At 40.2% G+C, this 17,458-nt stretch overlaps 1 protein-coding gene across 2 annotated transcripts in view; it reads left to right on the top strand.

The window, feature by feature from the left end:
• CCDC85A (coiled-coil domain containing 85A) overlaps window positions 1-17,458 on the top strand; it is a 685,546-nt gene that overhangs the window by 433,480 nt on the left and 234,608 nt on the right. For both annotated transcript variants that reach the window (XR_010934545.1, XR_010934546.1), the window contains exon 10: window positions 17,025-17,111. The gene's annotated coding sequence lies outside the window, so the exon portion shown is untranslated. The remainder of the gene's footprint in view (window positions 1-17,024; window positions 17,112-17,458) is intronic.

The following is a 17,458-nucleotide window of genomic DNA, read 5'->3' as shown; positions in this document are numbered from 1 at the left end:
TATAAGATAAATAAGTACTAAGGATTTATCAAGTTCAACATAATAAATATAATTAACACTGCTCTATGTTATATATGAAAGTTAAGAGAGTAAATCCTGAGTTCTTATCACAAAGATTTTTTTCCTATTTCTTTAATTTTATAACTATATGAGATGATGGATGTTCACTAAACTTATCGTGATAATCATTTCATGTTGTATGTCATTCAAATCATGTTGTATACCTTACACTTATACAGTGCTGTATGTCAAATATATCTCAATAAAAGTGGAAAACAAAAGACAACATGGATGTCAACAAGGTGGCAGAATAGAAGGACCCCAGACCTTGTCCCCCATAGAATCACCAATTTAGCAACGATCCATGGACAACAGTGCCTCTGTTGGAAGCTTCAGGATCCAGGTAGGAGGTTGTGACACCCAGGTGGAGTCCAAAACTAAGGAAAGCTGACTGGAGAAGGGGGGCCAATGGCCCCGGTAGCAGGCCCACAAACTGTGAACCTGACTGCAGATATGGAGGCAGCACCATGACCTGGCTTTAGTCCCGCCTGTCCAGGGACTTGATGGCCCCACCTGTGAATCCCAGCAGTAAGCTTGCCTGTAGACACCACCAGCTGATCAGCCTGGAATCTCTGACTAGGCTGACTAGTGAAAGTCTTTATCTGCTGAAACCAGCCTGTGAAGACTGGAAGAGGTGACTGCACCTTCAAATGTACAGACACCAAGCCAGAACTACAAGGATCACAAAGAATCAGGCAAACATGACACTGTAAAAGGAAATTAGTAAAGCTAAAGTAATGGACTCCAAAGAAATGGAGATTCATGTAATGCTTGGCAAAGAATTAAAGAATAATCACCTTAAAGAGATTCAGTGAACTACAAGAGAATACAGATAGATAACTAAATAAAATTTTTTTAAAAACATTTTGAAATGACCGTGTATAGCAAAACTGAAACAGAGTCACAGATATAGAACACAAACTAGTGGTTACCAGTGGGGAGAGGAAAGGGGGGAAGGGGCAAAATAGGAGTAAAGGATTAAGAGATACAAACTACTATGTATAAAATAAATAAGTGACAAAGATATACTGTATAAAACTGGGAATTATAGTCATTATCTTATAATAACTTTTAATGGAGTATAAACTAAAAATATGGAATCACTATGCTCTACACCTGAAACTAGTAAAATATTTTAAATCAACTATACTTCAATAAGAAAAGAAAAGGCAAACAACCTATGGGATGCAAGAAAAACAGTGCTAAGAAGGAGGATTATAACAATGAATTCCTACGTTTAAAAAGAAGATACATCTCAAATAAACAATCTAACTTTATACCTGAAGGAAAAGAAGAACAAACTAAACCCCAAATTATCTAAAGAAATAATAAAGATCAGAGCAGAAATAAATGATATAGAGAATAGAAAAAGAATTTTAAAATGAGGAAACAGAGTTGGTTTTCTTGAAGAAATAAAATTGAAAAACGTTTAGCTAGGCTAACTAGGAAAAAAGAAGACTCAAATAAAATCAGGAGTGAAAGAGAAGACATTACAATCCCACAGAGCTTTAGGAACTAATATGAACAATTATGTGCCAAAAATTAGACAACCTAGAAGAAGTGGAGAAATTTCTAGAAACATACAACCTATCAAGACAGAATCAAGAAGAAATAGAAAGCCTGAACAAATAAAAAATAAATAAGGAGCTTAAAAGGGTTATAAAAACAAACCTCACAACAGAGAAAAGCCCGGGACTAAATGATTTCATGGGTGAATTCTACCAAACATTTAAAATTAAAGTAGAATCAATATCAATCTTTCTTAAATTATCACCACCACCCCCAAAACAAAATGGAAGGAGAGGGAACACTTCCGAACTCATTCTATCAGGTTGACATCACCCTGATACCAAAGCCAGACAAAGACACCATCAAAAATACCATATCCCTGTTGAATATAGATGCAAAAATCCTCAAGAAAATGTTGGCAAACTGAAACAACAGCACATTAAGGATTCATACAGCATAACCAAGTAGGGTTATCCCTGGGATATGGGTATGGTTCAACATATGCAAATTAATTAGTGTGATACACCACATGAACAGATGAAGGATAAAAACTACATGATATCTCAACAGATGCAGAAAAAGTATTTGACGGAATTCTATACCCTTTCATGGTAAAAACTTTCAACAAATTAGGAATTATGGAAGGAATTTACCTCAACACAATAAAGGTTATTTATAAATGGCTAACATCATACTAAATGGTAAAAAGCTGAAAGCTTTCCCTCTAAGATCCAGAATAAAGCAGGAATGCCCACTCTCACCTCTCCTAGTCAACATAGTACTAGCAGTCCTACCTAGAGCAATCAGGCAAAATCAAAGGCATCCAAATTGCAAAGGAAGAAGTAAAACTGTCTCTGTTTGTAAATGACATGATCTTATATATAGAAAACCCTAAAGACTACACACACAAAAAAATGTTAGAACTAATAAGTGAGTTCAGTAAAGTCACAGGATACAAAATCAGCATACAAAATCAGTTGCATTTCTATAATAATGGTCTATCTGAAAAGGAAATTAAGAAAATGGTTCAATTTACAATAGCATTAAAAAGAATAAAATACTTAGGAATAAACTTAATCAAAGAGGTGAAAGGCTTGTACACCAAAGATTATGAAACATTGACAAAAGAAAATTTTAAAAGACACAAATAAATGGCAGCATAGCTTGTGCTCGTGGATTGGAAGTATTAACTGTTAAAATGTCCTTATTTCCTAAAGCAATCTATAGATTCAATGCAATTTCTATAAAAATTGTAATGGCATTTGTTTTACATCAATAGAAAAAACAATCCTCAAATTTATTTGAAACCACAAAAGACCCTGAACATCCAAAGCAATTCTGAGCAAGAAGAACAAAGCTGGAGGTATCATACACTTAGATTTCAAAACATATTACAAAGCTACAGTAATCAAAACAGTATAGTACTGGCATAAAAGCAGACATATATACCTATGGAACAGAATAGAGAATCTAGAAATAAACCCAGGCATATATGGTCAACTGATCTTTGACAAGTGTGCCAAGAATACACAATTGGGAGGAGATTGTCTCTTTAATAAATGGTGTTGAGGAAATTGGATATTCACATGCAAAAGTATGAAATTGGACCCTTATCTCACACCACATACAAAACCCAACTCAAAATAGATTAAAGACTTAAACATAGACCTGAAACAATAAAACTCTTAGAAGAAAAGATAGGGGAAAATCTTCTAGACATTGGACTGGGCAATGATTGCTTGACTATGACACCAAAAGCACAGGCAACAAAAGCAGAAATAGACCAGTGAGACTGAATCAAACTAAAAAGCTTCTGCACAGCAAAAAATAAATAAATAAAATAAAATGAGAAGTCAACCTACAGAGTGGGAGAAGATAATTGTAGACAATATATCTGACAATATACCCAAACTATATAAGGAATTTCTATAACTCAATAGCAAAAAAAACCTTGATTTTAAAAATGGACAAAGGAACTGAATAGACATCTCTCTGAATAAGACATACAAAAGGACAATAGGTGCATGAAAAGACGCTCAACATCACTAATCATCAGGGAAATGAAAATCAGAACCACTGTGAGATATACTCCTGTTAGGATGGCTATTATCAAAAAGATAAAGAACAGGCTTCCTTGGTGGCGCAGTGGTTAAAAGTCCGCCTGCCGATGCAGGGGACGCAGGTTCGTGCCCCAGTCCGGGAAGATCCCACATGCCGCGGAGCGGCTGGGCCCGTGAGCCATGGCCGCTGAGCCTGCGCGTCCAGAGCCTGTGCTCCGCAATGGGAGAGGCCACAACTGTGAGAGGCCCGCGTACCGCAAAAAAAAAAAAAAAAAAAAAGATAAAGAACAATAACGTTGGCAAGGATGTAGAGAAAAGGGAACCCTTGTAAACTGTTGGTGGGAATGTAGATAGGTGAAGCTACTGTGGAAAACAATATGGAGGTTTTTCAAAGAATTAAAAATAGAATTACCATTTGATTCAGCAATTCCACTTCTTGGTATATATCCATAAGAATTGAAATATGCATCTCAAAGAGATATCTGCACTCGCATGCTTATTTCAGCTTTACTCACAGTAGCCAAGATATGGAAATAACCTAAATGTTCATTGATGGATGAGTGGATAAAGAAATGTAATAACCTAAATGTCCATTGATGGATGAGTGAATAAAGAAATGTGGTGTATACGCACAATGGAATTTTTTTTGTGTGTGTGTGGTATGCGGGCCTCTCACTGTTGTGGCCTCTCCCATTGCAGAGCACAGGCTCTGGACGCGCAGGCTCAGCGGCCATGGCTCATGGGACCAGCTGCTCTGCGCCATGTGGGATCTTCCCGGACCAGGGCACGAACCCACGTCCCCTGCATCAGCAGGTGGACTCTCAACCACTGCGCCACCAGGGAAGCCCCAACACAATGGAATATTATTCAGCCATGAAAAGAAGGAAAACCTGCCATTTGCAGCAACATAGATGGACCTAGAGGGTATTATGCTAAGTGAAATAAGCCAGATACAGAATACAAATTCTGCATGATCTCACTTATATGTAGAATCTAAAATAGTCAGTCTCATAGAAGCAGAGAACAGAATGGTGGTTGCCAGGTGCTTTGTGGGGAGGGGGATATGAGGAGGTGTTGGTCAAAGTGTACAAAGTCTCAGTTATGTGAGATAAATTGTGGAGATCTACTGTACAACATAGGATATGTGATTAAAAATATTGTATTGTGGGGCTTTCCTGGTGGCGCGCTGGTTGAGAGTCCACCTGCCAATGCAGGGGACATGGGTTTGTGCCCCCATCCGGGAAGATCCCACATGCCGTGGAGCGGCTAGGCCTGTGAGCCATGGCTGCTGAGCCTGCGCATCCGGAGCCTGTGCTCCGCAACGGGAGAGGCCACAGCAGTGAGAGGCCCGCGTAACACAAAAAAAAACAAAAAACACCCAGAGATATATGTTTATAAGTCAAGAGATAGAAGACTATGCACCTAGAGATAGTAGAGTGTACTCCTAGAGATAGAATATTTTACACCAAAACTAGAAAAGTATACTCCTAGAAAGAGAAACCTTTACATCTAAAGGTAGAAGAGTAAACTCCTAGAGATAGAATACTTTACAACTAGAGCTAGAAAATGCTACTTTGAGTGATAGAAGTCTATACACCAAGAGCTAGAAGTGTATACTCCTAGAGATAGAAGATTTTACACCAAAAATAGAAAAGTATACTCCTAGAGTAGAAGATTTTCCATCTAAAGATAGAAGAGTATATTCCTAGAGATAGAAGAATTTACAAGTAGAGATAGAACATTATAGTTGAAGAGATAGAAGACTATACACCTAGAGATAGAATAATGTACTTCTAGAGATAGAAGACTATACTCCAATAGATAGTAAAATGTACTCCTAGATATAGAAGACTTTATACCTAGATATAGAAGATTTTACTTATAGAGATAGAAGACTTTACAGTTAGAGATAGAAGAGTATATTCCTAGAGATGGAAAATTTCAAAACTAGAGATAGAAGGTGATACATCTTGAGATAGAAGACTTTACACCTAAGAATAGAAGAGTATACTCCTAGAGATAGATGATTTTACAACAAAAATAGAAAAGTATACACCTAGAAATAGAAAACTTTACATCTAAAAGTAGAAGTTTTTACTCCTAGAGATAGAAGACTTTACAAGTAGAGATAGAAATTTATACTTGAAGAGATAGAAGACTATACACCCAGAGATAGAAGAGTATACTCCTAGAGATAGAAGACATGACACCTAAAGATACAAGATGCTACTTCGAGGGATAGAAGTCTATACACCTAGAGCTAGAAGTGTATACTCCTAGAGATAGAAGATTTTACACCAAAAATAGAAAAGTAGATTCCTAGAGTAGAAGATAAAAAAAAAAAAAAAAACTGTATTGTATACTTAAAAATTTGCTAAGAAAGTAGATTTTATGTTGTGTTGTTACTACAAAAGAAACAAAACAAAACAAAACAAAACACAAAAAAAGAAAAAAACCAAAGCAGGTAAGAGGAAACTTTTGGATGGATGGATAAGTTTATGGCATTGATTATGATGATAGTTTCATGGGTTTGGATACTTATCTTCAAACACATCATTATACATTAAAAATCTACAGCTTTCTGTGTGTCAATCATACCTCCATGAAGTGGTTAAAAAAAGAGACAACCCGGGCTTCCCTGGTGGCGCAGTGGTTGAGAGTCCACCTGCTGATGCAGGGGACACGGGTTTGTGCCCTGGTCCGGGATGATCCCACATGCCGCAGAGCAGCTGGTCCCGTGAGCCATGGCTGCTGAGCCTGCGCGTCCGGAGCCTGTGCTCTGCAAACAGGAGAGGCCACAACAGTGAGAGGCCCGTGTACCACACAAAAAAAAATACACAACCCAATAGTAGAATGGGCAAAGGCTATGAATTGGGAATCCACAGAAGAAGAAATCAAAATTGCCATCTCAGTGAAAGGATGCTCAACCTTACTAACAGTGAAGAAAATGCCAATGAAAGGTACAATGGAAAACCATTCATGCCCATCATAAAGATACCTGTTATAGAGAATTGAGTAAAATGTAAAGGCTTAAGAAGAATGACAATAACAAATGATAATGGGCCTATGGAGAAAAGACATTTTAATCATTACTTGTGAAAATGTGAATTACAATACTGCTTAAAAAAAGCAAAAAAAATGTCAAATTTTAAAATACACATATCTTTTGACCTATTTCATATCTGGGAATAAAATCACTGATATCTAAGGGTATATTTATACAAATGTTTACTGCTACATTGTAATAGTAAAGCAGAACAAAATAAACAAATAACAAAATTTTATAAAAACAAAACCTTAAAAAGGTAGAAGCAACCTGAACACTTATTGGTAGGAAATAGTTGAATAAATTTTGGCATGTCAGTATCATGAATTAGTATGTATTAAAGAATGAATTAGGTCTATACTAGTTGAGCAAGAGGGATTTCCACAAAGAATTCTGCAGTGAGAAATTTAAGATGTAGATAAGTATCTACTGTATAATAATTTCATATTTGTAAACAAAAACCCACTACTTTTCCCCATAGATGTGTATCTATGTCTACATATGATTGTACAAGCTTAAGGAAAGGTGTACAAAATAGGAAACAGGCTGTTAATAGTGGTTACTTAGTGATGGGGGGAGAAGAGAAAGAAGAGAAACTATACATAGCATAATGCTAATGTAAAGTTTAGAATATGCAATTATAGGTAGTGTCATAGATATTTAAAGATTGAACATTCATTTAGACAATACATAGCAGATTGACATAGATAAATTGAAATATATCGATTTGACTTCAGGTTGTGATGTGAGTAATTTTCTTTTGGGTTACTGTTATTCAATATAAGTGTCTTAATATTATTATTATTACTATTATTATTATTTTAAATGAGCTCCTTCACAGTTAGTTATGGTAAGGAAACTGAATTAGGTAGGCTTAACTAACATTCATAGTCAAGAGACTGGTGTCCAGAGCAGTCAGATGTATCATTTTCAAATTGTTCTCTCAGGAACCCCAGAGGTTCCAAGGATGTACCCACCCCTGAGCCAACAAGTGGGAAAGGGCTGGGTCCTCATATCTGTGTCTGCCCCTCTACTCTTCATCATCTCCAACTCTCAGCTGTAAATAGAGCAGCTCAGTTTCACCTATTTTATGTATTGGAATTTTACATACAATTTTATTTGAAGAAAGTGATGGTGCTTAAAAACAAATTTGGATATTGTTGTTTTAGACAATGATGCCCAAGCAGGGCCAATTCCAATATGAATGCTCCACATATTATAATTACATTTTGAGGGAGTTAGATATGGCTGCGATAAATAGCCAAATGCAGGAAATATGATTAGAATGGTTCTAAAAGGCCCTGATTCCTACTAGCCTGTTATTAATGGAGGCATTTTCTCCATCATGGACCTATTTATCTGGGATGGGGCTTTTTAATTAGTATTAATTTAATTAAACTAATCATTTAATCCGTGGACTGTTAGCATAGCTATAGTGTGTTTTCCCAAGCTTGCCTCTTGACCTAACTGCTTTGGTGACAAAACCCTTATTTCCAGTGGGGAGCCCATTACAAGTGCTTTCAGGTGGGTATAGAAATCCAGGCTGACTAATTAGAATACAGTCCACCTGGCCATAGTAAATGGTTCAGGGATAATACATGATTAAGCTCAGCTAATCAGAGCCCAACCTGGGATTTCTATTGGAATTACCAAGACCACTAGCTCTAAGGATGAGGTAAATATAGAGCTTTGGCAGTCCTGTTATAACTCAGGGAGGCAGTGCCTTAAAGTGAAGCCAAGGGCTTCCCTGGTGGCGCAGTGGTTGAGAGTCCACCTGCCGATGCAGGGGACACGGGTTCGTGCCCCGGTGCGGGAAGATCCCACATGCCGCGGAGCAGCTGGGCCCGTGAGCTATGGCCGTTGAGCCTGCGCGTCCGGAGCCTGTGCTCCGCAACGGGAGAGGCCACACAGTGAGAGGCCCGCATATCGCAAAAAAAAAAAAAGTAAAATGAAGCCAAGACCAAAAAGGAATTGCTGAGAAATGGAGATAGATTTCTGAAAACAGTGTCTAAACCCCTGGATCCAGCTATGCCTGGAGTTCGTTTGCCCTTGAACTTCCCATTTATGTAAATTACCTTTGTGTTAAGTTTATCTCTTATAGCTGAGTGTCACAGCCCAATCACTGTGTGATTCTTGCTGATGGATGTTCTGAGCAGGGGTGTTGGGCTCAGAGAAAAGAATGGGCTTTTCATAGGGAAGCAAACAGTATTGAGAGAGGCTGTGGAGTCGTGGAGGTAGCTTGAAGGCACTGGATACCTTGATGGGGGACACGAGGAGCAGAACATGAGACAGGAGGGAGGTCAGATGAAAACTATTTCCCTCTGTTACCTTGGGATGTGAATATCCAACCTTTGAATTCCTCACTCCCAGGGAATCTAAACCCTTGGAGGAATTTTGCCTTCATTTCCATGTACATCACTGAAGATCCATTTAACCTGTTATCAGAAAAACCTTGTAGGAGTCAATATTTGGGGCTAAGAGAGACAGCTAGGGTGGGAAACGGAGAGAAGTGTGTCCTCAGGGCCCATCTGAGGAGCTGGAGACCAGCTAGAGGGTGCTCTGTCAGTGTTACCTGGGGCAGAATTGATGGCATAAGAGCAATGGAGCTTGGAGGAGATGGAAAATGGGAAAATGGTTATACTATTCCTGGATCCATGAGAGGCAACTCCCAGGGGCAGCAGAAGATCCAGTGAAGCAGAGTCACAAAAAGTCAGAAATCTCTTTGCATTGTGATCCTTGCCAGTCTTTCAGCTCTGGCTAGCTGACGAAACTATCCCTGTGATAAAATAAGCCAATATATAGTCACCAACATTCAGCATTGTTATTGGGATTTCTAAAGCTTACAGGTTGACATAGTTTGGGTTCTGACGTATGCACCCTGTGTATATTAAAACAAGTAAAAATCGGTCCCCCCTCCCCTACTCAACCCCCCTTTTTGTTCCAAGAAGGCAGTATTGTAAACCCAGTTCGTACACATCAGCCTGAAATTTCTATTCACCTACTGCCATTTTACAGTCCCGAGCAAGAGCAATGGTATCAGGTTATAGGCAAGGAGTAGGTTTCCTCAGTGGGTAACCAGAGTGTTCCCGAGTTGCTGTTTCTGAGAGAGGGGCCAACTGCTACATCATACATCAACTGAACAGTGGGCTGGGCCCAGCAGCTGGGTTCTTTACTGAGGTTATCACTTATTTCCATGGTTCCCAGCTTCAATAAGAACTCAGTGAAGGATAACTGGGAAATGGACTAAATGTTGCAGCTGAAATAAATGTAAATAAAAATCTGCAGGATCACCTGCACAGGAGCAGGGGGTGAAAGCAAAAATGGAAACTTGATGCTTCCAGTTAATAGACTGGCTTGTTTGTAGGAGGGCAATTCCATTGTTAGAAACTGCCTATCGTCACAATCCTGTTATGGTAATGACTTCCTTTATTCCCTCTGAAGCTGGGTATATCAGAGACCAAAAATATCCTTAGCATAAATCATTTCTTTTCCAGCATTTGACAGCCACTGTCTCAAACTCAATTAGTCATCGGGCACAAGGAGAGGCGAGATCATTGCAGATTCACACGTGTTTAATGGATAAAGCAGGGCTGGGGAGAGGGTTCCTGTTTAATTTGTGCTGTTTGATGTTCATTAGTAGATCAAATGACTATTAAATAGGACAGTGGAAGTTTCTTTTGGGCAGGATTAAGCAGATGTGTTTTATTTAAAAGGTGACATGAATTTTATCCCGGAGAGATATAAGGGAGACAGAGCAAATGAAAGAGGCACTGGAAGATACAAAGGGTATTTCATCTGAAAGCTTGTCTCATTTCTTGGATGAGGACCCTTTCCACCAGGTAGCATATTTCTGAACCTGGGAATCTGAGCAGTAGTACAAAACCAGACCTCTAGGATACCAAAAGGCTAACTCAAGACACTTCTGGATAAATTGCTGAGCAAGAGACATGGTTTCAGTGATATTAGAAAACTGGAATTGCATGGATCATTTCTATTAATCCTATTAATTCTATTAATTCAATTTTCTAGGCAGTAATGTCTCCACTCCCTGTGTCTTTTCCCTTGGAGTAAAAATTATGGTCACCATTTTATTATACCAAATGGGGTTTATTGGTGGTTCCCTAACGCTGTGCTACTGATTGGTTCTAGGCTGGAGATGTGAACACAAATCAAGATTGGGAATCAGTTTTAGACAGTATCTTTCTTTTTAAGTGTTCAAGGTATTTACCTAAATCCTTCTAATTGCTTTGCTTCTCTGGGTAAACCTTGTCTGTTTTTTTCTTTTTATTTTTTTAACGTTGGAAATCATGGGGCCTATTTTTAAACATAGTCATAGTTGGGTAGAATGATGTTCTTAGGATCATAACAGTCTTCCTCATGGGTTTCTGAAGTTGTTCTGAGGGGTCCAAGTAGCCTAAGAGGTGGGCAAGGGCAGGGATTAACCTTATTTTAATCTGGAAATATGAAGGCCCATGGGGTTAAACAGTTATTACCAGATTCTGATTGCCTGAATCTCAGGCCTGACTACTTCCTATAGGAGAGGCCAGTGTTGCCCACCTAAGTAACTGGAGAGTGGCTTAGGTTTTGAGGGGTCAAGGATAGGGATGTGATTTCCTATCAAAGCCCATGGAGGATCCCAGGAACCCAAAGGACAAGCCAGACAAAGTCCTGTAGCTAAAATCTTGATAATGGAGGAGGTTTAAATATTATGTCTGTAGGGGCTAAAGGCAGGGACTAAAAGCAGAGTGCAGAGTTCAGAGCCAAAATTCAACAGGTGGAAGACGGATTCGAATATGGCAAGCCGGAAATGCACAGGGTCCAGGACAGTTGTCTGAAACTGCTGCTGGGTGGGGCTTGGGTGGTAGAGCTTACTAAAGGATCAGGCCTGGCTGTCCAGGAGGGAAATCCTTGACGAGTCCCTTATGCTACAGAATTTTATGTGCCTACCTAATCTCAGGAAGACTTGCCATTTGAAGTATAACAAGTTAAAATACGAGAAGAAGATAAGAAAATCAGAAACTGGAATTATCTTTCGTCTTGGTCCTTGTATTTTAAATTTGGCAAAATGGAAGAAAGGATAAAAAAATCACTTCGCTATATCTAATTGGTTTTCTATTTTGACGTCTTTCGGTCATGTATTTATTTTAGTCAGGGTTATTTGTTCATTGTTTTCTCCCCTAACACCCATAATAATTGCTGTAAGAATTGTTATAGCGACTCAGACCCATGGTCCAACTAGGCTACAATTTTATTGGCTAAGAGGCCTGAGGGACATTCATAGGGTGACATCACTTCCTTCCTTACACCCATCTTAATGTTTCCAATCCTTTAGAGATCTGAATTTCATTAGTTCATCTGTAGGGAAGGTAAAATTTTCCCCCACCCTCCTAGGGTCTCCAGCTGGGCCTGACATAAGACAGATTAACAGGAGAAAAGCATACACATTTTATATATATGTACCTAGGAGCCCTCACAAGAAAAAAGAAGATCCAAAGCAGTGACTAGGCCTAAGTGTTTATATTCCAGGTTGAACAAAATGTGGCAATTGTGGAAAAGTAACTAAACTATATGGGATGACTAAAGGAAGATGAGAGTTATTTTAACAAGGTCTATTTGTACAGATTTCTCTTGGCCTGACTCCCCAGAATGTTGCTTCCTCCTTGTACAGGGAGGGCAACTTTCACATGGGAACTTTATCTCCTGCTTTCAGCAAGGAAAAGGAAGATCAGAGTACCTTTCCTGCATCTACTGTTTTTCAAAACCTTTAACTCAGCATAGTCAGTATGCCAAAGGGCCATACTTTGGAGTAGCATGTTCTGAACTCCTCTGCATCCAAACTTTAAAAAAAAAATATTTATTCCAGTTCTGTTTTGGGGGTAATAAGTTCCACAGGTTTATTACTGTTTGCAAGAAGCAAGAGATTTTCTTCCTATGTACTAAAGCCAACTAGGAAAGCCCTCAGCAGGTGACGTAGAACTTGATATGTAGACCCAATCCCTGTTTAGGTGTGTTGGAGGGAGATGGAAGCCAATGAAATTAGCAGTCTTGTGAACTTTGAGGGGAGAGAGGAGGCCCCTGCAGTCTCTTATATTTCAAAGTAGAACTGAATTTCTTTGGAAGACAGAGTGAGTCATCCCAGTTTTCCTGGAATCTTCCTGGTGTCTACACTGAAAGTTCCACATGATGGGAACCCCTCAGTCCCAGGCAAACTGGGACAGTTGCTCCCCCTTTTGGAAGATCACAGTGGTGGCGCATCTCAGATGTCATATGCATCTCTAGATTCTTTCTCTTCTGTGTTCCAAGTCTGTTTGGAAGCTGGCCCTTACCCATGTGTTACTCCTAAAAGTCCTGGTTCGAAATTTCTGAGAGCAGTTTGGTGATAGTGTCCCCCATGGGCCAACCACCTCCCCTTGGGCTCTGTAGCTCCTGCAGAAAGACCTGCCTGGGCCACTGCTGTAAGCCTGAGGCCTCTTTATGGACTAAACAGCTCATTTGAGTCACACATTTGTGTGGATGAATCTGAGAGAGGAGTATTTGTTTTTCTCTCTGGCTTGTGGCATGTGAGAAAATGTATGACAATCTTTTCTTCTTAAAAATGGGGATAATAATCATACTAACCCCTCGGGTTGTTTTCAGGATTAAATAATATAAGAAGAGTGCTTAGAACAGGGACAAACACATACTAAATACTCAATAAATATTAGGAAAACTTAAATATTACTATAGAGATATAGGCTGTTGATAGAATTGTCATTGTCATCCTAGTGTGCCAGTTCCTTGCGCAGAGGATTTTCAGGCTGTGGAGAAAATATAATTGAAGGTTAAAATGAAAGCAATTCAGAGTCGGTGAGGGTTTGCCCAAGGAAACCTAACCTGGGAGCCAGATGGCCTAGTTCCCCCACTACTTAACTGAAATGAGTATCCTCATATCCTTAGGAAGCCACTAAACTGGGCCTATAAACCAGCAGAGCTTCAGAGCTGTCAACTTTCACGGTGGCCTGTGGGTGAGGCTTCAACCACCAGAGGGAGCTGAAAGAGTCAATCACCGAAAACCCGAATCAAACTGGGTTAAGCAACTAGGAAACTTAATTGCTCATGTAGCTAGAAGTCTAGAAGATCATGCAACCAACCTTTAGGGTGAACTCAGCCCGGTGGTTTCAGAGTATAACTCATCGATGGGTTGATGTTCCCAATCCTTTAAACTCTCAGCTGCGAGAAATGAGGGAGTCAGAGTCAGGTATTGATCCTTTCTCCTGGCAGACAGCAGGGAGTTAGTAAGTGAGGCTGGGGCCTGTGGGACCCCATCTCATACGTGGAGAAGCCCAAACCCAGAGGTTTACAGAATCTGACAGCAGTGGAGAAAGAAGGTCACCAAAACAAGCAGAGCTTGTAGTAGATTTTAGGAGCTGGAGTATAAAGGTCATGGAACTCAATACCTGAGGAGATAAGGGGAGAAAAGGACAGGTCAGTCACATTTGAGGTGAGGGCTGTTGGTTGGGCTGGATATTAGTGTTTGAGCATCCCCCCTGTGCATTGAAGGGGTGGGCTGGCCATGTTTAAAGAACCAGGGATGGATTCCCAGAGAAATAGTTCAGGGCAGGGCTTTCCTTCTAATAGGGAAATAGGAATGCACTCAGATAAGGGTTATGGATGGTTCTAGCCCCAAGGGTATAAGGTTGCCTGTCCTGTCCGAGGAGCTCTGCATGTAGGCTAAGGGCAGTGAGACCAATCCTTCTAAGACCTATACTGGTAGGACTGGGGTTCCTAATCCACTGCCGGGCTTGAAGCAGGGGCTGGTTCTCTATGGCCTGAGGCTGGTGAGATGTTTGCTCACCTTCTTACTTTTCTCAGAAAGTAAGTTCAGATTTGTAAGGATTCATGTTTCCCAATGCTAGAAGCCTTTCCCACCTCATTTATTACTGGCTTCTTTGCTTACCAGTGTACCAGAATAAATTCTCCTACAATATGGGCCATGCTCTACCCACCATGGCAAAAGCAGCCAGCTGGGAGACAGAGCACATGGGCTGAAAATGTGGTAGTAAGTTGCTGAGTTCTGTTCTTTCCAAAATAATTAAAAGTGGATGGTCAATTTTCATTGAGGTGGAATATTTGGAAATAGCTTTTCCAAGGGGAGAAAAAAACAACTCTTGATGTGAGGATTATCAAGGAAGATGATGCTACTGGGGAGGGATTGTCAAAAAGGAGGCATTGAGACTGTTTTTCTCATGTAGACTAGAAACTGATCCTGGGAGTATCTACCAGAAAATGGTTTTCTAAATGTTTTAAAAATAGTAATGTGTCAGCATCACTCGGACCAGCCAAAATCTCATAGCTGCATAATTTTGAAGGGTAGCGCTCAATTCTAACATACAACAGTCTGACATGTCTGTATCAAAATACTCTAATTATGACACCTTATACGTAGAACCTAATTTATTATTTAAATTTTAGGAAACTCAATAAATATTTTAGGTGAATGCTTAATATAAGTTTCCTCTTATTTATCTGTGTTTGATAAACAAATGCTCCCCACATTCTTATTTTCTGGACTGTCTGCCCTGAGTTTGTAGGCAGAAGAAGGTATTTGAAAGTTGTGACTGGGTGCCATCTACTGGGGCAATAGAACAATAGATTATAAACAGACTTGGTGGGGACCTCATTGCAAAGGAGTGAGTACTTAGAAAAAGAGAACTTGAATATATAAAAGGAAACATGCAAAGACATGGGATGTTTACATTTTACTTAATACTGGAAAATTTTTATTTGAACTCTAATAGGCTTCTTTGATCTAGTATTTTGTTTAACATCAGGTCAAACATTAGATATCAGGAAAACCCCTCAGTCTAATAAACCCTCAGTCTACTTAAAATTCCAAAACTTTCATAGGGATGAGACCCTTGGGATCAAGTTCAACACCCTCATGTTACAGTTGAGAAGCAGAGGTTCAAGGGAAGGAATTCATCCACGCTCTCCAGCTGGGTAATGGCAGAGGACTTGCATCTTCTCATCACCAAGATGGTTCTTATTTAGAAGAAGTGGCCATTTGGATAAACATTATGATTTAAAGGATGCCAAGAAGTTATCCAGGGCCCCAAACATTCTCTCTTTTGCTGGCTAAACAAACTGTTAGAAAGTCTCAAAATTAGAGTTGCTTCTTTGAGTGAAAACTGGTGCTTACTCATTTGTACTGTAAGTTTCCACGAACACCTTCACACAAGTAGGGTTTTTCTGATTAGCTGTTATTTTCCAGCTTATTTAGAAAGTAAGCGGCAGAATTGCTGCTTGAGCTCTAATTCTAGCCAAGAGAAGGTGATGGAGAGTGAGAGGAACCTTGTGAGAATCACTGAGGCAGTGAGGGCCAGGGAGGAAAGCTGGGCCTGGTGAGGCCGAGACCCCGAGTCCTGGAATTCAGAGAAAAGCAGGTACTTGGAGGAATGAGGAGCTCTCAAAACCATGGTGCTCTGTCTACACAAATGCAAACACCCAATGAGGGGTAAAAATGCATGCTTAGAAAAGCCAAGCTGGCCACACAGGAGCTCTCTGATGAGTTCTGGTTTCAAAAGAATACTTGCGGGCTTCCCTGGTGGCGCAGTGGTTGAGAGTCCGCCTGTCGATGCAGGGGACACGGGTTCGTGCCCCGGTCCGGGAAGATCCCACGTGCCACCGAGCGGCTGGGCCCGTGAGCCATGGCCATTGAGCCTGCGCGTCCGGAGCCTGTGCTCCGCAACGGGAGAGGCCGCAGCAGTGAGAGGCCTGTGTACCAAAAAAAAAAAAAAAAGTACTTGCAAAGAGAAGTGAGTGCTTGGAGCCAGAGATGAGAGGCAAAACCTGTGGGAATGGTATTATGGAGGCTTCAATTCCCGTGAGCTAGTAAGAAATGCTCAGGGCAACAAACCCCATAAAATTATATTCAGAGCAACTCCCCTAAGGCAGAGTTGGGGAGTGGGCCTGTTACTTGGAGTGATTCTTGTGTGCCGACCAATAATACAAAAACAAAATCAGCACTCCTCCACCTCCTTTCACCCTCATTTTGACAACAGAGAATGATCTTTGGATTGAAAAGCATAGAACACACATTGATGAAAGGAAAATAGAAGTCCAGACTGGAGGAAACCCATGTCAGATAGTAAGAGCGACATATCTGAATGCTTCCTGTGTCATCTCATTGAATTTGTACAATAACTCTGTGCTTTTAGGCACTATCTTATTTAGATATTAGGAGGCATAGACTTAGGGAGGTGAAACTACTTAAATTTCATGTAATTAGGGGAAGGGAAGAGGCACAACATATACCCTGGCCATCTGATTTGGAGTCTGAGAGCTAAGCTGTGCAATTATTTGTTCTCCAGAGGTCCTAAGGGAGGTCAGGTCTCCTGGTGCAGACACACAGCACTCCAGCTGCTGAGAGAACTTCCAATATGTAAACGTGGACCATGGTAAGCAGCTGGATGGGAAAATAGGTTTCTGTTTAAAAAGATATATGTTTTTTCTAAAAAAAAAAGGAGACTACAGTAGATTCTACAAATTGCAAGTAATGAACTTGATGTAGATTCTGAGTATAATCCTATGGTAGACTACTAAATGGTTGTTATACACACCCGGGCACGGAAGCATCGGGTCCAAGCACCCAGCAAAGGTTGTTAAAACAGGTTACATCGTTTAGAAAATAACTGTGGCTACTTCGTGCCTGCTGCTGTGTGGGCTCCCTTTATAATCAGAGTCGTCCCCTCAAAGTAGTCACAACCAGTGCAGGGGAGATAGGGTCAGATGATGGCAATGCTGT

This window comes from Pseudorca crassidens, chromosome 14 (genome assembly GCF_039906515.1).
Source record: "Pseudorca crassidens isolate mPseCra1 chromosome 14, mPseCra1.hap1, whole genome shotgun sequence".
In the NCBI taxonomy this organism is placed as follows: Eukaryota; Metazoa; Chordata; class Mammalia; order Artiodactyla; family Delphinidae; genus Pseudorca; species Pseudorca crassidens.
The sequence above is the reverse complement of the archived record's forward strand: the minus strand, read 5'-3'. Positions and strand labels throughout refer to the sequence as shown.